Consider the following 11,519-nt stretch of genomic DNA (forward strand, 5'->3'; position numbering starts at 1 on the left):
AAACGCGAAAACGCAGCGTTGAGTTATGGGCTAAATTAAAACCACATACAAATTTCAAGTAAAAATTAAAAAGAAGGTAAATATAAAACGGACTCAATCAAGTAACGGCGCAGATAGGAAGGACTAAACACGAAATAACCCTTCTCCGCGAAAACGCGCGGGTCCTGAGGGTACTCGGGTCGGGTCATCGGGAATGGCCTCCAAACGACATCGTTTTTAAACCATTGTATTTGGTTTAAAAGGTACTATTTTTTCTTTCCTATAAGGCTAAATTTTGCCTTCATTCAGCCGAAACCCTACACTGCCCTAGCCTCTCCATTTTACTCCTCAGCCGAATCCTAAAAGCCCCTCTAGGCGCCGATCTACCACCATGAATAACAACCAGCCCCCTCGAGCCTTGGAGTCACCCTTTTTAGCCTTAGGATCCTTTCCACACTTCGATTCCAACGAAGAGGATGGAATCACGTGGCATGCTTTCGAGGTAAGGCCTCCTTTTCTTCTTTTTTTGATTTTTTAAAACTCAAAAATGAATGGCCAAAAAGAAATGATTGGTCGAAGAACTCAAAAACTTGAGAAGAAATCACCTTTAAGAATTTTAATCGCCTCTTTTGTATTGCGTATTGTGCGTTTGTATTGCTTGTGTAAAAAATCCGAAGAAGTTTACAATCGAAAAATACCCCGCTTTATACCCGAGAGAAGAAGAAAATAAAAATATACAATTTTTTTGCTATTTCTCTTGCGTCTGTTGTCTCTTTGTCTTTGGTGTACAGGTACGGGTGCGCACTGACATCGTACGGAGACTGTGCTAGTGTATGAGGATTGTTGACGTGGAGGCACGAACGTTGTACGGCACCTGGAGGCTGCTGGGGTTGCTGCGGCGCAAGCCAAGGCTACTAGGGTTTCTGCCTTAGCTCTTGGTTTAGACATTAGGCCTATTGGGCCTTATAACTTGGGTCTTAGGTCAATTTGGGATTGGGTATTGATTTTGGGTTGTAATTGGACAGATAATGGACAGTTATAATTTATTGGTTTTATGTTTATTGTTTGTTTGGTTTATTTTTTTGGTTTGTTTTGTGTTTGCATGGGTCGGGCAAATTTGGCCCACTACAAGGACCATTAATTTATGATAGTGAGATTGATTGCACAGCTCACAGAAACCGAAGAGAAATAAGGTGAAGCCTAAGATACACAGGGGAAGAGCAAGAGGATGACATTCACACCACAATAGAGGAGATGGCTGAAAATTAGGAAAATCCGCTACCTCCTGCAATTGCTGCTGATCTAGTAAATTAGAATCCTACTCCATGCAAAATGTTTGATTATGCTAAACCTAATTTAACAGGAACTGAGTCAAGTATAGTTAGACCTGCTATTGCTGCAAATAATTTTGAACTGAAACCTAACGCAATTCAAATGATACAACAATTTGTTCAGTTTGATGGTTTACAGGATGAGGATCCAAACAATCACTTGGCAAATTTTCTGGAGTTTTGCGACACTTTTAAAATCAATGGCATTTCTGATGATGCCATTCATCTTCGGTTATTCCCTTTTTTATTGAGGAACAAAGCTAAATAGTGGTTGAACTCGTTACCACGAGGGTCAATCACTACTTGGGAACAAATGACCGAAAAGTTTTTATTTAAATATTTTTCGTCGGCTAAAGCGACCAAATTAAGGAATGATATCTCTTCTTTTGTGAAGATGGATCTAGAAACACTCTATGATGCATGGGAGACATACAAGGACCTCTTGAGAAGGTGCCCTCACCATGGGCTACCTTTTTGGTTGCAGGTTCAAACATTTCACTATGGCCTGAACCCTTTGACTAGACAGATGATTGACGCAGCTGCTGGTGGGACTATCAATAATAAGACACCTGAGGAGGATTATGAATTTATAGAGGAGATGTCACTGAATAATTTTCTGTGGCAAGTCATGAGGATAAAGCCAACGAAAGTAGACGACGTTTTTAATGCTGATTCGGTTACCATGCTCAATAATCAGGTAGAACTTTTGAATAAAAAAATTGATGGTTTACATAGCTCTTCACAGGTTCACCCAGTAATGCAATACAATATAAATGGAGGTGGAATAAGCAATTCAAAATACCTATCTTATGGCCACAACATGGAACACGAGCAACTAAATTTTATGGGTAATAATCTTCGACCTCAAAATAATCCTTATAATAACACTTACAATACAAGTTGGAAGAACCACCCAAATTTCTCATGGGCAGGCCAAGGAAATCAAAGACCATAACATCCTCTAGGCTTCCAACAACAACTTTACCAGCAAGAGAAAAAGCCGAACCTTGAGGAGATGATGTCAAATTTTATTTTAGTAGCGAAAACCTATTTTTAGAACACTGAAACTGCACTTAAAAATTAGCAAGCGTCGATCCAAGGACTCAAGAATTAAATTGGGTAGCTGGCTAAGATGATTTCAGAAAGACCACCAGAAAGTTTACCTAGTAACACCGAATCCAATCCAAAAGAGCATGTGTTAGCTGAATCCGAGAAGAACCCACCACAAGAAGCTGAAAGAGACAAAGGAGAGGAGGAAAAACCCAAAAATAATGACAATTCGATGCTAAAGGAATATAAACCACCAATCCTATATCCAGTAATGTTGAAGAAAGACCGCATGGATGCACAATTCGGTAAATTTCTGAACTTTTTAAACAACTTCATATTAACTTGCCTTTTGTTGAAGCTATATCGCAGATGCCTAAATATGAAAAATTATTAAAGGAGCTTCTAACAAACAAAAGAAAGTTTGAAGACTTATCTACAGTGGAACTTAATAAGGAGTGCTCGGTCGTACTCTAAAATAAATAGCCAACCAAACTGAAAGACCCAGGAAGTTATACTATTCCCTGATTAATTGGTAGTCTGAATGTTGATAAGGCACTAGCTGATTTAGGCTCTAGCGTTAATTTGATGCCATATAAAATGTTTAAACAACTTGGTCTTTAGGAACCTGAACCCACTAGGATGAGTATTCAATTAGCTGATAGATCTGTTAAATATCCTAGGCGAATTATAGAGGATATACTTGTAAAAGTAGATAAATTTATATTCCCTGTTGATTTCGTTGTGCTTGACATGGATGAGGATGTTGAAGTGCCTTTGATCTTAAGTCGTCCATTTTTAGCCACTACTAGGGCTATTATTGATGTGGGTGATGGTAAATTGGTACTTAAATAGGTGATGAAGAGATTATCTTTAAAATTTATGATGCCATGAGATTTTCTAGGGAACAGGATGACTCATGTTATTTTATTGACTCTATTAATCATGCTACTCAAGATTCTTTTCAGGAAATCATACAGGACACGTTGGAACTGTATCTTGCCCAAGGAGAGGAGGGGGATGCTAATTCTGAGATAGGTATTGAACTGAATTCCAATGAACCCTCCCCAAGACCAGCAGAATATAAGGGTATTAAGGTAAACGATGAACTTAAGCAAAAAGCCTCTATTGAAGAACCTCCTAAACTGGAACTTAAACAATTGCTGAATCACTTGGAATATGCATTCCTTGGAAATAACTCTACACTACCGGTAATTATTGCGTCTAACTTGCAACCCAAAGAGAAAGAGGCACTACTGCAAGTCTTAAGAGAGCATAAAAGAGCCATAGCTTGGAAAATTTTTGACATTAAAGGGATCAGCCCTTCTTTTTGCACCCACAAAATTTTAATGGAAGATGAATATAATCCATGCGTGTAAGCCTAAAGATGACTGAACCCCTACATGAAGGAAGTTGTTAAAGCTGAGGTAATTAAACTCCTAGATGCTGGAATTATTTATCCTATTTCTAACAATTCTTGGGTAAGTCCAATGCAGGTTGTTCCTAAGAAAGGAGGCATGACTGTTGTAGCCAATGAGAAGAATGAATTAATCCTAACAAGGACAGTCACAGGTTGGAGAGTTTGCATTGATTATAGGAAGCTAAATGATTCCACGAGAAAAGATCACTTCCCCCTTCCATTCATTGACCAAATGTTGGAAAGATTGTCAGGGCACATGTACTACTGCTTTTTAGACGGACTCTTTAGCTATTTTCAAATCCCAATAGCTCTTGAAGATCAAGAAAAAATGACATTTACATGTCCATATGGTACGTTTGCTTATCATAGAATGCCTCTTGGATTATGTAATGCTCCTGTTACTTTTCAGCGCTGCATGATGGCCATTTTTGACGAACTCGTACAAGACATCATGGAGGTATTTATGGATGAATTCTCGATTTTCGGTAACTCTTTCCATCTTTGCCTTAAAAATTTAAAATGAGTGTTAATAAGATGTGAGGAAACAAACCTTGTTCTTAACTTGGAAAAATGTCACTTTATGGTTCAAGAAGGTATTGTGTTAGGACATAAAATTTCTAGTAAAGGGATTGAGGTTGATAAATCTAAAATTGAAACCATTGAAAAACTACCTCCCCCTAATTCGATTAAGGCTATTAGAAGCTTTTTAGGACATGTTGGGTTTTATAGAAGATTTATTAAAGACTTTTTTAAAATAGCTAAGCCTTTGACTAAATTACTAGAAAAAGATGTGCCTTTTAATTTCGATCAGGAATGTTTAGAAGCATTTAATACTTTAAAGGATAAACTGACTAAAGCTCCAATTATAATTGCACCTAATTGGAATTCACCTTTTGAACTAATGTCCGATGCGAGTGATTTTGTAGTAGGTGCAATTTTGGGACAACGGAGAGATAAACATTTTCAACCTATCTATTATGCTAGCAAAACTTTGACAGATGCATAAGAAAACTACACCACCACTGAGAAAGAGCTGCTAGCTGTGGTTTTTGCATTCGATAAATTTAGGCCATATCTAATATTGTCTAAAGTTGTCATTTATACTGACCATTCTACTCTTCGCTACATTTTGACTAAAATTGATGCAAAACCTCGACTCATTTGATGGATTTTATTATTACAGGAATTTAACTTGGAGATTAAGGATATGGAAGGAGCTGAAAATCTCACGGCTGACCATCTCTCTAGGCTTGAAAATTCAAGTACCAAAGAGCTAGATGACATTGAAATAAATAATTCATTCCCTGAAGAACAATTTTTTGCTATATCTAATTCTGAGGTACCTTGGTTTGCAGACATTGCAAATTTTTTAGCCTCTAACATTACCCCAAAAGGGTTGACACATCAACAAAAGAAGCAATTCTTTACTAACGTGAAAAATTACTTTTGGAAAGACCCTTTTCTTTTCCGTATATGTGTAGATCAAGTCATTAGGAGATGGGTTATAAGGACAAAAGCATTGAAGATCTTGGAACATTGCCACTCAGGACCGGCTGGAGGACATTACAGTGGAAATAAGACCGCACATAAAATCCTCAAATCAGGTTTTTATTGGCCCACTCTATTCAAAGATGCCAACAGGTATGTTACTTCTTGTGACAAATGCCAACGGACAGGTAATATCTCCAAACGTGATGAAATGCCTCAGACATATATGCTCTCATGTGAAATATTTGACATTTGGGGTATCGACTTCATGGGTCCATTCCCTAGTTCATTTGGGAATAAGTACATCTTAGTAGCTGTTGATTACATGTCCAAATGGATTAAAGTCCAAGCTTTACCTACTAATGATGCTATAGTAGTAGTACGATTCCTTAAGAAACTTTTCTCTCGATTTGGAACACCTAGAGCAATTATCAGTGATAAGGGTACTCATTTTTGTAATGCCGAATTTGACAAGACCCTTAAGAAATACGATGTTCACCACAGAACAGCCATCCCTTACCACCCTCAAACTAGTAGCAAACTGAGAGCTTAAATGTATCCTAGAAAAGACAGTAGAGTTAAAAAAGAAGGATTGGGTGATAAAAGTAGATGATGCTTTATGGGTTTATAGAATCGCTTTTAAGACCCCCATAGGAACATCACCTTAAAGACTTGTTTATGAAAAAAGTTGTCATTTACCATTTGAGTTAGAACACAAGGCATTCTGGGCTATAAAATTTCTAAACTTTGATCCCAAACTTACAGGTGAAAATAGGTTGATGCAGTTGAACGAGTTAGATGAGTGGCGAACCAGTGCATATGAGAATTCACACCTATACAAGAAAGCAACAAATCACCGTCACGATGCTCGTTTAAAACAACGCAAGCAATTTGAAATGGGAGATCTTGTCCTGTTCTATAACTCGAGGCTCAAATTATTCCCGGGGAAGCTTAAATCACGATGGTCAGGTCCTTTCGTAGTCAAAATGTATTTCCATATGGCACAATAGAGGTAAGTCACCCATCACAAGGCACTTTCAAGGTAAATGGACATCACCTACAATTTTACAATAGTGAGAATTTCAATGATGATAGAGAGGAGCTACGGCTCCACAACTCCCCTAAATATACCCACAAGGTAGAGTCGAGCTTAGACTCTAAATAAGCACTTCTTGGGAGGCAACCCAAGCACTAACCTCACTAAATAGGGTTTAATTTTTCTTTAACTATTTATAGTCTAACAGCAGCAAATGTTGACATTTGATAAGGGCAAAAACAACCTAACCGACGGGCCTACCTTAGGCCGTGCTCATACTACGGGCAGAGACATGACCGTGTGAAAGTAGAGAAAAAATTTTCCCAAAACACGGGATTCGATACATTGCCACAGCCGTGGGCAATCCTGCCAAATCAACACGGGCGTACAACACGCCCGTGTCTATAAACTGTGGTCGAAACTGAGAAATTAGCATGGGCATGGGCACATAAACACCGGCGTAGGAGAAGCGAACGAATTAACACGGGAAGTCGGCACACCCATGCCCACCTCCCATGGATAAAACAGAGAAATTAACACAGGCGTGCAACACGCCCGTGCCCAGGCGTGCGCGGTTTACTATTATTTTTATTTTTATCTTTGTTTCTATTTTTATTCCATTGTCTCTTATTTACTTTTGAAGACCTTCATCTTATATTCTACCTACCTTTATGGTTATCATCGAATTATTCCCTTAATTCTCCTTCATAGTGTTGTCTTCTCAGTTATCCCTCAGAATCATGCCTTCCTTTCAGCTTTTTCTTCAATTCTCGCTCTTGCTAATCTAAGGATATCGTCCACAATTTTAGGGCAGTTTCACTTCTCTCCCTCTCCCTTATGATATTATCTTTATATCACTATTATATATTGTTGTACATTGAGGGAAATGTATATCTTCAGTGTAGGGGGGTTATTTATTTCATTATCAGAAAAGTCCCTGAATTTTGTCTTATTCTCAAATAATCTTCTCATATTATTTTTAGAATGAATTTTGATTAATTTATGATTTTTCTTAATATGTCTTGGATTAAAACATAGGCATTCTTGCATTGATTGTTTAAACTTTAAGGAATTAGAGAATCAAAGCATGATAAGTTGATTTTTGAGAATTATAAAAATTTCTAGGTTGTTTTCCCAAGTTTAGGTATTATTTTGAGTTGAAATTCACAGGGTTAACATCAAAAAGCCATAATTTTTGTGAGATCTTAGGCCTTTAGAGCATATATTATTTCTTTCATGCTCACTTTTATTATAGCTTTGAGTGCGTCAATATTGATCTGTTTTTCTAGAACTGACTTGATTATACATGTCAAGACCACACCTTTGATTTGATATGTCAAGATGATAAAGGCACTTAGGTTTAACCCACTTACTCCATAAAAGCCTACCTTCATAATTAACCTTTAGTAAAACCCCTTGAGCCTAATAAGCCATCCATTGATTTACTCTCAATATTAACCCATAACCTATTACTATTGAAATCCCCTAAATTAATTTGATCCCTATTTTTGTCGAGATTTGATTTGAATAAACTTCTTAGCTATGTTTTATTTTTGATAGTTAGCTTATGTTATTTGACTTATCCCAAAAGAATAGATTATCACCTACCTTAATCAACCTATTGAGGCTTACACCCTTTCACCGCTGTAGGAACTGATAACAGGCCCTTCGAGAACTCCTGCATACCAATCGAAACCTATTAACCTAAAACATTATTGCTCGCATAAACCACTTAAACCAATGTATGCCACTTACCCAAAACGTAAGGCCGGATATAGGGAAGGGAAACAATTGGCCTATTACCCTAAAAGATCACCTGCTACAACAACAGAGGCAATAGCTTATCGTGACACACCCCTAGCTATTAACTGCAGCAAAAGAAAATATTGTTATAAGAAAACTATTAGAATGACAGAAAGAGAAAGAAGATATAAAGTAATCAAATAGTTCTAGTTACCACCAAAGTCGGCAGAGAGCAATGAAGAATCGACACAGTGAGGGTGAAAAAACTAGCAGTATTCGGTTAAGTAAAAATCAATTTGGGGTGAGGGTGAGAAGGAGGATTCGATCAAGAAGGGACCAATTGAGAGAGAGGAAGAAAATATTCGGCAAAAGTGTGAAAAGCTAGATGAGAGAAAAAGAATCAGTTTGACAGGAGGTTTGCAAGAGAATGCAAAGTCGAGAACAAACAGACCCGAAAGGTATTCGATATGACCAAAAACAAAAAGATACTACCCACACTCTTAGCACAAATCAGCCTCCAAGAAAGAAAACAGCCAAAGTGTTCCAAGCAACCGAATTATAGAGTAAAAGACTACTCAAAGCTGAATTCTAATTTGGCACGCACTCCTCATTCCTTTCAAAATCTTGAATTTTCCCCCCTAAATCACTCAAACTGCACCAACCCTTAATCCACTCCTCAAATCTCTCCTCCAATCTCTCAACCATCCAATTCAAATTCCACAACAACTCTACAGTATTTCGATCAAACTCTACTACCCACACGGCATAGGCAGCAAAATAAAATCCCATTGCACAAACTAGGACTCGAACTTTAGACCTCAAGTAACCATAGCACGCCACTTATCCCCTAAACCAGTAGGCCTTTTTTTTCATGTTATACCCACATTTATTTATAAGCCTACTGACTATAGCGTTTATTCCATAATAAAAAAAAATTGTCTAGGCCAAGGCTTGAACCCTAGACTTCTCAGACTCTTCCCAAGACACTTAAACACTGAAGTAGACATGCATTTGTGTCACTTTCTTGCATAACTAAACATTTATGTGTAGCCTCTTGACTGTTCCCATGCTCAAGACCTAATACTTCTAGGCCCAAAATTTGAGGCGTTACATGGTATGGATTTGTAACATCCCAAAATAGGGCTTAGTCAGAATAGTATTTTTGGGACCATAAGTTTGACGTTAAAAAATTTATTTTATGATTTTTAAGAGGTTTATAATATGAATATATGCATGTGTTAAAGTTTCATGAAGAAATTCTTAGTATAAGGTGTCCAATTGGAAATTAGGAACTAAATTGAATAAGTTGTAAAATTTGTGTTCTAGAAGCAATTTGTATGAAATTTCTTGGGATTATTAACTAGGAGGTATTAAAGATCAATTTTCCCAATTTCTAAGTTTTTGGACAAAAATGGGCTTGTATGGAAAATTTTGAAGGAAAGGCTTTAAAGGCATTTTGGTCATTTGGTTTATAAATGAAATAAAATGGGAAAATAAGCCAAAAATCAGCTCATTTTCTCCATGTTGCTGCTAAAAATTAGGGTTCTCCATAGCTAAGGTTTTCAAGCATTCCAAGCTCAGTAGTAAGTGCTCCCAAGCCCCATTTTTAATGCTATTCGTATTTTTGAAATCCCAGTAACTTGCTCTCTCTATTTCTACCCATATTTCATGCTAGGGCTCAAGTTTAGAAATTTACCCATGCATGAGAAGTTTATGTTTGGATGATTTATAGAGGGATATGAGGGTTTAAAGGATGGTAAACAACTTTTACTAAGTAGATTTTCATGGAAAGGGCTTTAGGAACTATTTTGTAAAAGTTGTAGAAAAGGGTAGGAAAATATGAAATGAAGCCAAAATGTGGGCTGTTATGAACATAAAAAATGTTTGGTTAGGCTTGGGCAACAAAGAAATCCCATACATTGCATTATCTGAGCCAAGGGACCAAATTGCAAATATATGAAAGTATAGGGGTAAAATAGTAATTTTACCTAAGTATGAATTTTGGGTCATTTTGAGTAATGGATGTATTAAATGAGCTAAATTTGGTATTATATATCAAGAGAATCGAAATAGGGCCTTGATCGAGGAAAGAGCAAGGTTTACGAGGTTTAAGCTCGATTTCTAATATTTTGTATCGAGGCAAGTACATATGCAAATAAATACATTAATTATTGTTATTAAATGCTTTATTGATATATGTATGCTTACTATGCTTCTTTGGCTATGTTGACAATTTAACATGTTTTGATGCTTTGCTATATGATTATGAGACGTTGGCCATGTCAAAGAAACCATTATGTGAGTACGTTCGGTAAAGGTCTGGAAGTCTAAAATTCTGTTTGAACCTTAGGAATAGTTGAGGGTACAAGTGATATGTCACTAGGATAGTCATGTGTGTTATGAGCTCATTTAATATGTGATACATGCTAGGGTCTGGGTGCTGGGTATCTTGAGTTGTGTTCAGATACTCTTTTAGCTCTTTGATTAGCCCCGTTGAGAGCGGCATGTGATCCTGTGATATGAGGCACTTTAGTGCTTCAGGCACTTCTGTGCATTCCTTCCGTGTGTCCGAATCATATTCCAAGTGTTCAACGGGTAATGTAATATGAATTCTGAAGGTAAAATTTAAGTAGGCAATGTGTGTGCGGGATGGAACAGGTGTAACGCCCCGAACCCGAGACCATCACCAGAGTCGAGCACGAGGTGTTAACAGACTTAAGTAGCTAAAACAATTGATTTTAGAACTTCCAGACAAGCTGGCTAACTGCGTCACAGTTGGTTAAAAATTCATATCTCAAGTTACGAAACTCAAAATCAAATTCCGTAAATTTTCACTGAAACTAGACTTATATATCTATTAAGTAAATGTTTTTCAGAATTTTTGGAAGGGCCAACTAGTGCATTTTATTAGTTAAAGTATCCCCTATTTTAGGGTACGACTACTCTGACCCCTGTGTATTACAAATTAAATATCTCCCTGAGTTAGCTTCACAAAACTATAAAAAGAAGGAAAATAAAGGGGGTAAGCATTAATCTTATTAAGTTTGCATGCAAATAAATAACAACATTCATAAGAATTATCTTACTACTTGGCATGATACTACTTAATGCAACTTCATTAATTGTCATAGACATATTTTAAACTTCTTCACTTACTCACTTACTTACATACTTACTTACTTAATCAAATTTATTAATATATTTTACTTACCTTTTTTCTTTATAAAGCATCCATGAACATTATGTACTTACCTTTGCTCTTCTAGCATGAACTTGTCTTACCTTTTTAGTATAACTCGTCTTACCTTACCTTACCTTACCTTGATATTCTATTAAAATTTTCCTGTTGAACCACTTAGAATACTAAGGATACGAAGGTACCTTACCATTGCCATGACTTGTCATGGTCTTACGTGGTATCCTTTTGAAACTTACCATTGCCATGTCTTGACATGGTCTTACATGGTATCCTTGC

The 11,519-nt window shown here is 36.9% G+C and overlaps 1 non-coding gene across 1 annotated transcript; it reads right to left on the minus strand.

The window, feature by feature from the left end:
- Window positions 1–1,671: 1,671 nt before the first annotated feature.
- Window positions 1,672–1,778, minus strand: LOC121209144 (small nucleolar RNA R71). Its single transcript, XR_005904261.1, has one exon. It is a non-coding gene; the product is annotated as a small nucleolar RNA R71 (small nucleolar RNA).
- Window positions 1,779–11,519: the final 9,741 nt, after the last annotated feature.

Source organism: Gossypium hirsutum, chromosome A10 (assembly GCF_007990345.1).
Source record: "Gossypium hirsutum isolate 1008001.06 chromosome A10, Gossypium_hirsutum_v2.1, whole genome shotgun sequence".
Classification (NCBI taxonomy): domain Eukaryota; kingdom Viridiplantae; phylum Streptophyta; class Magnoliopsida; order Malvales; family Malvaceae; genus Gossypium; species Gossypium hirsutum.